Source organism: Camellia sinensis, chromosome 8 (assembly GCF_055761805.1).
Source record: "Camellia sinensis isolate YWXY chromosome 8, ASM5576180v1, whole genome shotgun sequence".
Taxonomy (NCBI): domain Eukaryota; kingdom Viridiplantae; phylum Streptophyta; class Magnoliopsida; order Ericales; family Theaceae; genus Camellia; species Camellia sinensis.
In genome coordinates, this window is record NC_138968.1 from 57,635,145 (window position 1) to 57,651,080 (window position 15,936).

A 15,936-nucleotide genomic window follows, 5' to 3' on the forward strand; every position below is an offset into this window, starting at 1 on the left:
GATAGGCTTGGCTAAGCTGGTGCGGCGATGACCTTGTTGTCAAACAGATCTTGTACATCATGGCGAAGACGAAAGCAACTGTTAGTGTCATGACCGGTTTGTTGATGATAGGCACAGTATTTAGTGTGGTCATGCTTTGGTGGGATAGGATCGGGTAGAGGTCGTTGTTCCAATGGTTTCAGATATCCCTTCCGGAGTAAGGCCTCTAGAGCCTTTGACAAAGGCATATAAAGTGGGGTAAAAACCCTCTTGACTCGAGGTTGATATTTGGTTTGTTGTGAGCTATTTCCGGACGCACCGGTGAATGGGGTAGCTGTTTTTGATTCGGTGGTGGTAACCATGCCCACTTCAGAAGATCTTGCAGCTGCATCACCACTGGTGGTCGCATTCGAACTGCGGGGAAACACCCTCATGCGCTGCTCCTTCTCGTGGTCAATGAGGCCCTACTTCATAGCATCCTCAATTTGTAACCCCATCTGATGTAAATCTGAAAAGGTGGGGAAGGGGAGAACAATCATTTTCTGCATAAGCTTTGGCTGGAGATTGCGCACAATCGTCCGAATCTGATCTTTGTCAGTGGGCCTAGTGGTCATCATTGAGGCCTTGGCCCTCCACCGGGTTACGAAGTCAGAAAAACTCTCCTTAGGCTCCTGCCTAGTCATCTCGCGATCACAGGTTGTGACCTCGATCTGTGTATTATAGGAGTATTGAGCGTCAAAAGCCTCGGCCATCTCATCCCAATTCCTCTTAACATCGTCTTCCAATTTTGCGTACCAGATGACCGCCACACCCGATAGGGTCCGGCCGAATAAAGAAAGCTTCTGTAGTCTGGTGAGGCCCATCTGCCTTAATATGTCTGAAAACAGCCGTAAGTGCACCATGGGATCCCAAAACCCATCAAAGCGGTCAATATGTGGCATTTTAAAGCGGTCTGGCTGCGTCACGGCCACATCGGTATACCTATCCTCAATGTTCGGGATGGACTTCACGCCCTGAGATTTCTTGAACAGCTTTTCAAGCTTGCTCACCTTCAATGCTGTGGGGTCCACCTCGGACTCAAAGGGAGAATCCGACAAGTTGGTGGGCGTTTTGGATAATTGGGGTAGGATTGGGGGCGGATCCGGTCCGTCGGAATGTCCGTATCTCCCTGGACATTTGGTGCCTCCTCGGGTGCTGGAACTCCTGGTGGGGGAGGGGCTTGGTGCGAAGCAGATGCTCCGGTTTGCTGTTGTAACCTGGCGATCAACTCTGCTTGTTGAGCCATGACCTCAACTTGTTGTTTTGCGAATTCGGCTTGACGAACAGTGTCCTGCTGCATGATTTTCATACTTTCTTGGAGCTGACGCATCATCTCCTCATTCCTGCCATACTGCCCTGATCTACCTGATCTATCGGTATATCTATCTCTGTAAAAACAGATATCTCAACCCAACTGCGCACAGGTGAGATGGATAATGATCGTTGATCTGAGGGCTGTTGAACTGGTGATCTGTGCCTGATTGGCCCTTTTACCCTACCTCTGGCAAAGGAACACTGATTTCCCTTGAACTGATTCTCTGACCTGACAAAGTCTATCAGCACAAGTCCGATGAACCTCGGGGGATATTGGAGCCTTCTGAAGCTACGGTTCCAAGACTAACCCTAGCAAAAGAGAAAACATGCAGTATCTTAGCCTGATTTCACCAAAACAAATATGAGCTGCCGAATAACTGTGCTCTCTACCAAATTCTGCCCAAAAGTCTTCCTGTAAACTGATACCCTCAAGTAAAACTAATTCTCAAATACTGATGCCCCAGGCTTGATACCCAGACTTGCAAACTGTTACACAGCCCTGCAGAGACACACTCTGACAGCACATAGCAGGCAAATGAGAGCCAAAACACCTCTATGTTGGGGTAGGGTTTCCCTATCCTATTTTGTCAGGAGCTAGGGTTTCACTACGCACGCAGCGGTTTCAAACAACCTATAATCGGGTAAGCAACCTGTCCTAGCTTTGGAATGGTCACTATGGATTCCGAATATGCACTAGGTCGAATGGTCAAAAAGGGTGCCTCGGTAAAACTGGGGTTTGTGTTCCCGTCGTGGCAGAGCCCGTAATATGTCAGCCTTATGGCACGCTTCTCGAAGCGAGCCTCCGACAAACCGTTTAGGAATAGCATACGGCAAACATGGTGTCCTAGGCGCACCAATGCAAATGCAATGCAAAGAAACACATAAGTGTAATCAAAACAAGATATCATGAGTTCGAGTCAAGTTCTCCAACTCCCCAACAGAGTCGCCAGAAACTGTAGATGTTCCAGAATGTCCCGGGAGGGAAATCCCGTTTTGTTCGTTGGGCTCACTACAGTTTAGGACTCAATGTCACGGTCCTATATCTAATCTCGCGGAGTGCAATGCAAGACCGATGAATCATCAAAGAGTTCAAATATGGCAAATCGTTTTGGAAAATAGATATTTAGAAAGTAGTGCCAAACATGGACTGCTTTGCCAGATACAGAGTCGCCAACTAAATATTTTATTTTGGGGGAATTTAGGAAACCCTGACTCGTGCCGAAGGCCACGTGTCCATCATCACCAAAGTTGCCATAACTCGGGAACTTGGGTACGATTGGGGAAGGTCACTTCGTGAGCACCCCCGCTCGCCCGATCAAAGATCGGCCTCTACTAACCATGATATCGAGTTTTGAAAACATTATGTGCTCTTATTCCGGTTAATAGCCTAGAATTACTATGTGATGTGCACAGCATACAAGTATAGACCGGATTGCCTGAATTGGAACAAAACATTTTATGTTTGTTTTTTAAAGCGGTTTGCTACTCTCAAGTAGGCTTAAAATGCAGATTTTGCCACCCTCGGGTGGGCTTAGAAAACATGGTTTTGCCACTATCTAGTGGGCTTAAAACTCGTAATCAATGAATTGTTCCAATCCAAGTAATCCAACTTTCACCCACAGGCATTCAGGCAGTTATATCACGTAAGCACATAGCCTCATGGTAAGCATGCTATCATGGCAGTCACTCACACACATGCAAGGATGCTAAAGCATAAACACTTACCGAGTACTGCAAGCCGAAACAGAAGCTATGTTACAAATCCATGCATGATCCTAACTATGTTGAAATGCCTAATGCAACACATGTAGGAATGCAACTACAATAGGCTCGGCTATTCTAAGATGGCATATGAAATGCAACAATTGATACACGTATTCAACTTGGAATTGAAATACGATGCAGTTAGTATGATGCACCGAGCTCGGTGCATGCAAAACAGATGAATGAATGCAAACATGCTATCATAAGTATGCTAATTGAAACATGCCCTAAACTAACCATCATAAGCTGGTAAATAAAAGGGAGAAAGATGTGGGGTTGGAAGACATACATCACACACACGCACACATATTACAACAATTGGCCCTCTCTCGGAGGGTCCGAAAGAATATTACACAACCAAAATAAATAACGAATTATTACACAATACTAATTACTTAGCAAATGATTTAGGTAAGCAAAGTAAACTAGCATGCTATGCCACATACAATGGACTGCCTCAGCTATGTTCCGAATGATAAAAGATGCATGCATACTCGGGTCACCTTGTCGGTAAATTCCATCGCGATGCCTCGCCTCACCCTTGATTGCAATTGATCTCAGAAAATTGCACAAAGCTCCGGAAGGCTGAAACTCCACCTTGGGAAGGCCACCGACCAGTTATTAGCAAGGGAGACCACCTGCCGACCACCCTTTGTGGTGGAGACCAAAGAGGGTGGTTGGCCTGCTAGAAAATCTGGTTAACCGACCAGTTTCCACCTCTGGTTTCTGGTTTTTCCTTGCAGAGAAGAAGGCCAGCAGCTTCTGGACCAATGTAGCAAGCTATCAACCTCTGAAAAACAGCTCCAAGGTGCATAGAGTGATGGTGGAGGTGTTGTGCTTGGAGGTGTAGGGAAATGGTGCAAGAGCTATGGAGTTTTGGAGCTCAAGTGTAGAGATATCGGGAGAGAGGAGTATATGCTTTAGATCCAAAAATCTCAACCTTGGCTCATGAGGGAGAGGCTCCCTCTTATAAAAGAGGAGGTCCATAGCTTCTCTAAGAAGCTTGGAGCAAAGAGGCCAAGCTTATAAAGGAAGCTAAACCAAAAGGGTCAAGCTTCTTGAGGAAGCTTGACCAAAGGGGTCAAGCTTCCTCAAGAAGCTAAACAAAAGGTCAAGCTTCTCTTAGAAGCTAAGAGTAAAGGACCAAGCTTCTTTAAGAAGCCAAAACAAAAGGGTCGAACCTCGGAGGATGAAGCAAATGCCTCCCAGCTGGCACAGCTGGATTGCATTTAGGGAGACCAAAAAGCAGAAGGCTGGCCGACCAGTTCAAGTGGTCGGCCGACCACTTGCCCTGGTCGGCCGACCAAGGGTCAAACGGGTCAAGCTCAAAAGGTGGTCGGCCAGCCCATATTGGTGGTCTCCCAGGTGAATACAACTCAGTGGTGGTATGGGAGACTAGAAAATGTGGCTCAAAAGTGAGGGAGACCACCTACCTGTCACAAAAAACCGGCCGACTGGAAAAGGTGGTCTCCAAGAAGAAAATGTGGTCTCCCACCCTACTACCACCTTCCTAACAATGAAACTAGGATCCATGCCAAAAATGAACCCACACCGATACAAAACGAAGGTTCAGGGGTCAAAAATCGGAGCAAACGAAGGTAGTTAAGCGGTCCCGAACCAAGGCACACGGCCGACGGTTCCGAAAATCGAAAACTGGTCTCCAAACGGGAAAAATGGCCTACGACCATGAAACGTAGCCTACGGCCACTAAGAGATGGTCTACGAGACCTCTCCGTCCCTTCAAGAAGAGAAAACAAAGAAAACAGGACCTGGTTCGCAAATCGAGGCAAGGCATGTAAAGGTTCCGAAGCCCGGAGGCAAGGCTCTCAACCAAGACTCCGAAACCTCCGAACAAGCATAACATGTGTCATCACCGAGCGCTCAATCGATGACGTCTGAGTCTTAAGGTTGGTAAAAAATGAGGTGTCTACAGTTAGGTGTCATGCATGTTTTCCTCACTCTTTTGTTTTATCTTAGCTTGGAGTACTAGGTGAGTTTTTTTGTGCTTTAGTATACTTGCATGAGTGTGAGTGACTACCATGTCTAGCATGCTTGCCATGAGGCTAAGTGCTTAAATGTTAAACTATTTGAGTGCCTGTGGACGAAGGCTTGTTGCTTGAATTAGAATGATTCAATGAATATACGTCTAAGCCCACTTTGTCAAGTGGCAAAGTTACAAGTTTAAGCCCACTTTAGTAAGTGGCAAAATCAAACCCTTTTTGAAAAACAAACATGAAATTGAATTGTTCCAATTTGAGCAAACTAGTCTATACCTTGTGTGTGCGCGCATCACATAGTAAATGCTAGCCTAATAATCGGAGCAAGAGTATATAATGTTGATAAAAATCATATCATGATTAGTAGAGGCCGATCTTTGATCGAGCGAGTGTGGGTGCTAAAATGTATTTATGACCTTCCCCTCTCGTACCTAAGTTCCCAAGCCAAGACAATCTTGGTGATGACAGGCACGTGGCCTTTGGCACGAATCATGGTTTTTCTAAATTTCTCAAAATATTTATGTGGTGACTCTGTATCTGGAAAATTAGTCCATTTTTGGCAATTTGATTCAAAATCGATTTTCCAACAGATTTGCCGGATTTGGACTCTTTGGTGTTTATCAATTTCACATTGCACTTGTGAGATTAGATTAAGAACAGCGGTAGTCCGAACTGTAGGGCTTCTTTCAAGTTTTTTGAAAGGGGGCGCAAAAAAGTCGAGCTACATCCCCCGCGTGTGAATTCGAACAGAGGGTTAGTGAACCCCCTTATGCCAAGCATGGTTTCGAACATGGGATTTGGAAACATTCTCATGCCATTTTCTTGTGTTGGCCCACATCCACCAATTTGCAAGGCTTCATTGTTAGGTAATGAGACATTTTGGCTTACCATGATTGAGGTATAGGTGATGATCTTTCATAATTTTGATTATTAGTTTGACCATTAGTATGTCCACTATTATGCAAAGACTGTTTATCTCTAGCCAATATTTGTTGAGGAACATTTGAATTTTCCTCCATATGCCTTGTGTTAGTTGGTTGATGGGAATTCATTCGATCCATGAAGGATGATGCTGTAGACCGCCCGGAACTCCGCTCCGCGCGCGAGGGCGCGAATCGTGGTTCATAGCTACTACAGTTCGGACTCCTGTCACGATTCTGAATCTAATCTCACAAAGTGCAATGTAAGACTGATAAATTACCAAAGAGTCCAAATCCGGCAAATCGTTTTGGAAAATCCATTTTAATAAAAAAAAACGCCAAACATGGACTGCTTTGCCAGATTTCAGAACGGCCACCTAAATATTTTATTTTGGGAAATTTAGGAAACCCTGACTCGTGCATAAGGCCACGTGTCCGTCATCACCAAAGTTGCCTCGGCTCGGGAACTTGGGTACGAGAGGGGAAGGTCCTGAAATGAGCACCCCCACTCGCCCGATCAAAGATCGGCCTTTACTAACATGATATGTTGTTTTTTTGAAAACACATGTGTTCTTATTTCGGTTTATTAGCTAGCTTACTATGTGATGCGCACAGCATACAAGTATAGACTAAATCACTCGATTTGGAACAAAACATCTCATGTGTTGTTTTTCGAAAATGGTTTGAAATTGCTACTCCCAAGTAGGCTAAGACGCGGATTTTGCCACCCTCAAGTGGGCTTAGAAAACAACATGATTTGTCACTTTAAGTGGGCTTAAAACTCACATTTTGATGAATTGTCCCAATTCAAGCAATGAAGCCTTCATTCACATGCATTCATGCAGTTATAGCAGTTAAGCACATAGCCTCATGGCAAGCATGCTAACATGGCAACATACACATCTCATGCAGTATGCTAAAGCGTAAAAAGCTTACCTAATACTCCGAGCCAAAAAAAGAAGCTAGTTAGTTATCAATGCATGACCCTAACTATACAAGATGCCTAATGCAACACATGCAAAAATGCAACTAAAATAGGCTCGGCTATCTAAGATGGCATATGAATGCTATACTTGATATGTGTATTCAAATATGAATTGAAATACAATGCAGTTTGTATGATGCGCCGAGCCTGGTGCATGCAAGAAAAATGAATGATGCACGCATGCAAGCATAAGTATGCTAATTGAAGTATGCCCTACACTAACCGTCAAAAGATGGTAAATAAAAGGGAGAAAGAAATGGGGTTGGAAGACATGCATCACACACACGCATACTTATTACAACATTCGGCCTCTCGACGGAGGGTCCGAATAAATAGCTAACCTAAGCTACTCTATGTTAATTATTACACAACCGAATTGAAACAAGTAGCAATACTAGGCTAGTTAGAATATTACAAAAAAATCAAATGACTAATTTACACGAACTAATCATGAGTAAAGAGATGGCCTCGCGGGCAAGGAAGTGATGCATGCTCAGTCGGTTTCACTCAGAAATCCACTACCGCGCCTCATGTTGCCTCTGTTTGCACACTTCTGTATCTCTGAAAATTGTGCCACTTTCCAATATGCTTCTAATACACTTTAGAAACATTCTGAGGGGGGGTCAGCCAAGAGGAATGACCATCGACCAGAGTTTATGGCTATCGACCAATTTTGATAGCCGATCGGCAGCCTTTGATAGCCGGTCAGCAGCTCTGATGGCCGGTCGGCCACTGCTTCCTGCAAATTCTCCTTTTTGCTGCAACAGAGCACAAACAGAGGCATGGCAGTGTATTTGCAAGAAAATGTGTGTGCAACCATACTCCTTATCATGTCTCAAGCTCAAAGGAGTGTAGTGCTCAGCTCTCAAGCCATCAATCACACATCTCAATGCACGATGGCCAAAGAGGCCGAGTTGCACAAATGAATGTCAATGAATGCACTCAAATAACACATAGGACTCGATGAACCCCCACCTTATCATACATGATCAAAGGTGTCGATGACCTAACGAATGACATTTCATCACTTTGAGTATGAAATGTCCCTCATTCCTCGTGTTTGGCTGGACGTCGAACCCAAACACAATGCAACACACAACATGCTAACATAATGCAACAACAACATGCAAGCAACATGAACATGCAATAACATGCAAACAATAATGCAATGGCAAGGGCTATGTAATGCAATACTCAATGGACCAAACCAAACTCAAACAAGCCTCATGCATTCCAAGACAACGGCCAAAATGCTCCTGAATGCTAGCATTAAAAGCAAGAAAATGCATGCTCATGCATTGGACCATGAACTAGGCATAAGGGTCAACTCTCAAACACAATTAAGAAGTGACAAATGTGAGAGTGTAGCTATGAAATATGCTCTGAAATCATGTAAGAAATGATTCCAAATCATGCACATATCACAAATAAAGCATGCTAGGAGTCACAAAGCTTAAGGCTAGCAAAGGCACTTGTACCATAGCCCTATCAAGCAAGCCCCAAAGGGCCAAGGTGACTCAAAATTGTCCCAAGGCAGGTCAAAACAATGCTGGAAACATGCTTGAACATAGCAAACATATGCTAGAATGAGAGGCATAAAACATGACGCATGTAATGCCAATGAGGAGGATTACACTACACCTACCAAAACCAAGTATGAGATGACTCCACCAACAAAAATCGGAGATATGGTATGTCAAAATAACACCAAAAATGGGCTAATACCAAGTCAACACATGCTAAAATAACAAGCTCACTCATTACGCATGCAAGGCTAGCAAAGAGGATTTACACTACAAGTGTAAGAAGCAAATAAGGGATGCTCTAACCAACGAAAAAAACAGAGTTGTATCAAGGAAAAATAAAACCAAATGTACACTAAAATCATGGCCCAAAAAGCTATGCAAGATGGCATACGCATTGGCTCATATTTAAGGCATAAAGCACCAACCCTCCAAAGCATTGAAAGAGTGAAAGATGTAAAGACATGGCAGTGAAACATGCTCTGAAATCACATACTAAATGATGTCAAATCATGCAAATAGCCCAAGCAATGCATGTTTGTGACTCGGAAATTCAAAGCTAGTGAGCAAGAATGCACTATGGCTATACAAAGCAAGGCATGCACGACCCAAAACACTTAAATCAGATCTAGAGCATGGCAGAACATGAGTAAAATCTTCCTGGAGTAGAGCCAAAATCATGCTAGAATGATGGTTCAAAGCATGATGCATGTTAGGCTAGATTGCAAGGATTACACTACAAGTGTATAGAGCATGCAAGGGGTGAGCAAACCAAGCCCGAAATAGAGTTATATCAGTTCGTAAAAGTCACAAAAACATGCTTGAAAAGAGCTAACATAAGCCACAAAAAGATGCTACTTTATAGTGCTAATAAGGCATGGCATGGAGAGACACGGAGCGGAGGCTATCCCCTCCTATTTGGGACCTCAAAACAAGTTTTCTACCACTAAAATTCCTCTAGAATTCAGTGGTTCTAAGGCCAAAAAGAAGTTGTTTGAAAAGTTTGAAAGTTAGCTCACAAGGCCTTACAAACCAAGGAGCAAAAGGAAGGACAACCCCCTAGCCAACCAAGGCACAAACCAACACTTTTAGGACTGAAAAACAGAGGTTTTTGTAGTTCAACACCACCCTAAAAACAGCCCCAAAGTAGTTGAAAACTATGGCAAAGCTAGTATGCAAAACAAGCCAAAAGGGAGAGAGATATACCTCTTGATGCACAGCAGCAAAACAGCCACTTTGTTGGCTGAAATGACCTTCCAACAGGCCAAAAATAAGTTCCAAGGGACCTCAGCCCATAGATATGCAACTTTGATGAAGGATGCCTGGGCAAACTAGCTGTATTTCTCTACTTCTATGCACTTCTATGCACAAAAGGGGAAGAGAGGGTGAACTACAGAGAGAGAGGCAGAGATTTGGGTTTGAAAATTCTAGAGAGAGAGGATTCTAGAGTGAGAAGCTCTCAAATTTTCTCTAAGCCTTCAAAATGTTCTAACCCTTGCAAAATGAGATATTTGGCTTCATATGTAGCAAAAGCAAGAGCTTTGGTCGAAAATATCTAAATTGGGACAGCTGGAGCTTGCTGGAAATAGCTGAAGGGAAAAGATCTTCAAAAAATCTGAATTTGTGTCACTCTTGGCTGATCGGCCATCTTTGGTGCCGATCTACTACTTTTTTGGCCGACTGTGCATATTTGTGGCCGATAGGAAATTCTGCTTTGCAAGTCTAACTTCAAACGGGCATAACTCCTACATATGAACTCCTTTTCAGGTCATTCTTGGGCCAAAATGACACCCCGGAAGTAAGATTCCCAATGGTGGAAGTGTTGCATCAAAATTATAACTGTAAAAAAAGTTATGCCTCGTTTAGTGAAGATTGCTCAGTTTCGGTCCAACTGGAATAATGCCCAATTTCAACGAATCATATCTCCTCCATCCGGACTCGCCTTTAGGAGATTCTTGAGTGTAAAATGAAGCCTCGGAAGTCTTCTTTCCAATGGTGGTGGCCTCATGGCTTAAATCCAAGTGTATAGACAGATAGGCCTTATTTAGCGAGGACCGCTCAACTCTCACTTAGCGATTCATACCCACCTTCTTCTTTAACTTGGTTTCTTCCCTTTCCTTCAATTTTCTTCTTGTCCAAACCCCTAAACAAGGTGTTTTGAAAGATTTTTCAAAGATTTCATCTCTCTTTCATTTAATTCCACTTTGTCCTCCCTCGGTTTACCGAAAAGTGCAACATTTAACGAAATGCGAGCCTCGGAACATCGTAGAAACTTATTTTCAAAAATGTTTTTAAAAATAGGGTTTTAAGGTCTAAAAACCATTCAAAATAGTCTCGGTCCAAAATGGGGCGTGAGGTTAGGATTTGACTCTCCTCTTGCCGAAGAAATCGAGCATTTGCCCTGCACATCTTTCATCACCAAGTAAACCATCAGTAGTGCCCAAGTCTTAAGGGCGGTCAAAAATGGGGTGTCTACAGTTGCCCCTCTTTGATAGAGCTCAAAGTCATGAAATGACATAAGTGAATGTCAAAGCCTAGAGACGACCCATTTTTGACAAGGCCGAAGACTTGGACAAACAAACAAAATATAGATGCAGTAACAAATGGTTGTGCCCTCAGGCTGCCAACATATCCCTTTGCAAGGAATCAAACAAGTGTAGTTCAGGGGCAGGATGCAAATGATACACAATATAACAAAACAGTGTAAATGATATACAATGTAATGAAACAATGCAAATGATATGCAATGTAAATGAATCATCAAACCACAGGCAGTACAAAACCACACAAATATCATAAAGTGATAAAGATGCAAAATCAAACTACGTTTAACATAGAAAAGGTGCCGGAATCTTCAAACCACAATTCTCTTAGTGGAATAGGCATGTGCACAGGCAGAACTATGTGTGTCGCAGAAAGAAACAAGTAATTGGGTGGCATGATATAAATGAGGAATGATCTGCTGAGGAAAGATCGTGATCCTACATGCTGAATACAACAAAACAAAATACGATGCAATGGATGCAACAGATAGTATAGTAAATGCAAAAGGGGAACATACTCCAACCATGCTCAAATTATGAGAGCAGGAAGAACAAAGAAAACCAATCAGGAGCGCATTCCATGCAACCTGAGATAAATTCCAAACACGCTGAAATCGTGTGAGGAAAGGAACACCCTAACCACGCTGAAATCATGAGAAGAGGTCGAAAACAACCGCTCGGGGGCACACTCAACGCAACCTAAGATAAATTCCAAACACGCTAAAACCGTATAAGGAATGGCACACTCTAACCACGCTGAAATCGTGAGAAGAGGTCGAAAACAACCGCTCAGGGGCGCACTCGACGCAACCTGAGATAAATTTCAAACACGCTGAAACCGTGTGAGAAATGGCACACTCTAACCACGCTGAAATCGTGAGAAGAGGAAAACAAATTCCAAACATGCTGAAATTGTATGAGGAAGGGCACACTCTAACCACGCTGAACTCGTGAGAAGAGGTAAACAAATTCCAAACAAGCTGAAATCGTGTGAGGAAGGGCACACTCTAACCATGTTGAAATCGTGAGAAAAGGTAAACAAATTCCAAACACGCTGAAATCGTGTGAGGAAGGGCACACTCTAACCACGCTGAACGCGTGAGAAGAGGTAAACAAATTCCAAACACGCTAAAATCGTGTGAGGAAGGGCACACTCTAACCACGCTGAAATCGTGAGAAGAGGTTCGAAAACAAACAATCAGGAGCGCGTTCCACACATCCTGAGAAAGCCCCGGGGGACAACAATCCTAAACGCTACTCAGCGTAAAAGAATAAACGATAGAAGATAACACAAGATACAAATAAATGCAATAAGTGCGATGATACGATACATGTTACAGGCAATGTAAAGCATGATGTTTAGGGAATGCAATAAACAAACAAAGCGGCTCTTTAGAAAGCACCTCATGGGGTGAGTGGCGATGAACCGCTCTACTCTGATGGGGATCTCCCCTTGTGTTCTTTGAACACTTACCTTTAACTCACAGTACAAAGGTTCTGAAACGCTGACAAGAGGTAACTTCTGCATATAGAAACCACAAATGCCGTTTTCCTTCCTGATCATATTCACAACTTTCCCTATTCTCCAACGGGGTGACAGACTAGGTTGGTTCAGTATCCAGAATTGAGGCGCATACACATGTTATCTCAATCTATGGGGCTGCCATACAGATTTCAAGTCGGGGATCCACCCATGGGTATTTAAACCAGACTTTAGTCTCAAAAATCCCAAACCTTTGTATTCTAGGCATCAGCCATTCGAACTCTAGTTTCCACCGTTGCAGTTGGTCTCTTAGGAACTCATTCCATACACAGCCAATATGCCTCTGGCAAGGACTGGTTTTCAGGGGGAGCACTTCTGATCGCCATTCTAGCTTTGAAGCAGGCTTCATCTTGAGCTTGAGGTAGAGGCACACACATACTTCGAGCATTGACAAGGCCTAAAAAGGTACACCCGGAATGCAATGACGGAACTTACTGAAGTTGAAACAAACTCAGATGCCCGACATTTTTCCTCTTTTCTTTTGCTTTGCAGTCTGCAACCCATATAGCTTCAGATAGGTCCTTGTTTTACTGTTCTCACATGACCTGGGTTGAACCCTATAGTTTATGAAAGAACAAATCCTTTTTTGCACTTTTGTGGAGAATGACACAGCACTCTGAGCACAAAACGATTTGTTTTTGAAATGAAATCAAGAAATGAGTTCTAAACCGGGTACTGAGCCTACGACTGACCACAACCAAAATGACTCAACGGAGGAAAAAAAAAGGTAAAACAACCTAAACACATCTATTGACACTCAAAACGACTCAAAACAAGAATCGAAACAAACAAAAACAAAAAACACAACACTCGGATGTGTTATAAAGGCGAGAGAACTCTCGGTTGGTGCCCACAGCTTCTCTGGGTATTGTTTTCCATCCTTTCTTATTTGTGTTTCTCACATCACTCAGCCCTCAGGCTCTGTTTTTCTAAAAAGCCCTTTTCTCACTTTTTCTCTCAATGCACATCTCTATATTCTTTAATCTCTCTTCTTTTTCTCATCCAGCTTTGCAAGCTTTCTTTTGATCATATCTGACCTTCTTGCCCCTAGTTCATGGGCTGCTTCAAATCTGGCCATACAGGCCTTACATTGTGGTTGACCATTGAACATTTTGAATCCAAGTTCAAGGTTTGAAAGCAAAAAGGGGTCGAGTCTCAAGGCTAAGAATGATCCTAAGCCGCACAATCTCAAAATCAATTCCATACAGGTCTTCACGGGACCACGCAAACACATTTTTGAAATCTTTTAAGAAAGCGATAAATCATTCGTGCTGAAGACAATGTAGAACCAATCTGGATCAAGCCAAGATCCTTCTCAGTACTCACATTAACAAGCATAATCTCATTCATTAAGGGCTTAGCATGCCTCTCTTCCTCTCAGTTTGATCAAATTTTTGCAAATCCCGAGGAATTCCTCCCTCTTTGTTTTCATCACATTGTTCAAAAAGTTTTGAAAAACTTAGGTCAGTGCAATGATCTCAAGACACATAAAAGTAGGTAAAAAGCACTGCCGTTTCATTCAAAACTGCTGGCACAACTGCCTTCAAGGTAAAAACAAACTCAAAAGTGTGAAAATCACTGTTGTTTCATTTAGATCTTCTAGTGCAACTGGCTCCATGGCAGAAACAGACTCAAAAGAAAGCGAAAAGACAAACAGAAAACATGATAGTGATGTCCGAGGTAACACACCCAGAATCACCCGACTCCTACACAACAGGACTGACTCGATGCAACAAGACATACTCGACTGACTCAGTATAAGAAAACTGACTCAAAACAGAAACAACAGAACTGACTCAATACCCAAGTAAGAAAGTACAAAAACTAGCATTTGCACAATGCTCAAAACAGTGCGTGCCATCCACTACATCTGGAGTAAACTAAGCGCCATCCGCAGGTGGTTCATCCCCCGATCACATCACATTATCCCCCAAGTTCATCGATCTCGTGCCGATAGACTTTGCAGGACCTGGCGCGACAATGATCTTGTTGTCAATCAGATCTTGTATTTCATGGCAAAGATGAAAACACATGTCAGTGTCATGGCCGACTTGCTGATGGAAGGCACAGTACTCAGGCGGGTTGTAGGAGAGAGGAAGTTTATTTGGTAATGCCCGCAGTTCCAGGGGCTTGAGATGGCCTTGTCCTATAAGGATTTGGAAAGCTTTGGACAGAGTCATGTAAAGGGGATTGAAGACCCTCTGGCCTCGAGGTGGGTACTTTGAGGTTTGTGGAGTTTTGCTAGAAGCACCAACAAAGGGATTGGTAGGCACTGACTGGGTTTGTTGATCTCTTCCGAGTACAAGATTGGAGCTGAAAGGAACATTCCTAGTACGACGGCCCTTCTCCCGGCTTACCCCTTGATTCAAACTACCCCCAACTTGAATGACGAAAGTATCATCCACAGTCTTTGCAACAACTACAATCACTTGCTGTTTGTTCAGTCCCTCGACTTTCAAAGCCTCAACAGCCCACTGAAGGTGTTTATGGGAACCAATGCCTGCCCCTACCTTCTTCTTATCACTGGCCTCCACTTTGCCAAGAGATTGGCCTTCTTCAAATGCAGCCCGTCCCGAGATTGGGGAGCTTTTTGGCGTGAAATTTCAAGCATGCGATGCGGTCGATGACGAAGCCAATATTCCAAAGGCCAGATCTGCCACAGTTCTCTGAAGATCTTCGATCATTCTCATCAGCTCAAAAGTAGTGGGTTCACGAGTTTGGGATGGTTATGGTTCGAGTGCAATCATCAAGCATAAGTCCATGCTATCTGGAATGAACACCTCAAGCTTAGGTAAATGGGCTGGGGTGATGTATATACTGGGGTCATAGGTGGGCAGCAGTATATGGATTAGATTAAGATGCAGAGGTGACGAGTCAGTGGTGGCTCGAGGTCCTTTTGGTGGAGTTATGGTCTCTTCGTCAATAAGATCCTGAATCTTATAACGGAGGCGGATGCAACGGTTCATATCATGACCGTGATGTTGATGATAGGCACAGTATTTAGCTGGGTCATATATTGGTGGAAGAGGATTTGGAAGGGGTTGAGGTTCTAGGAGCTCTAGATGCCCTTCTTCTCGCAGCATTTCCAAAGCTTGAGAGAGACTCATGTAAAGAGGATGGAAATTTTGGGCTTGGGGCTGATTTGAAGTGGCTGGTATTTGGCCATTGAGGGAAGTGGTGATAGAGTCTACTTCTGAGCATTTCACAGCTGTGCTACCATCAGTAGTAGCATTGGAACTGCGAGCAACATTCTTTGTCGAAGGCTCATTATCTTCCACAAAGATTCCTTGTCTGATGGCATCCTCGATTTGAACCCCCATTTCATGAAG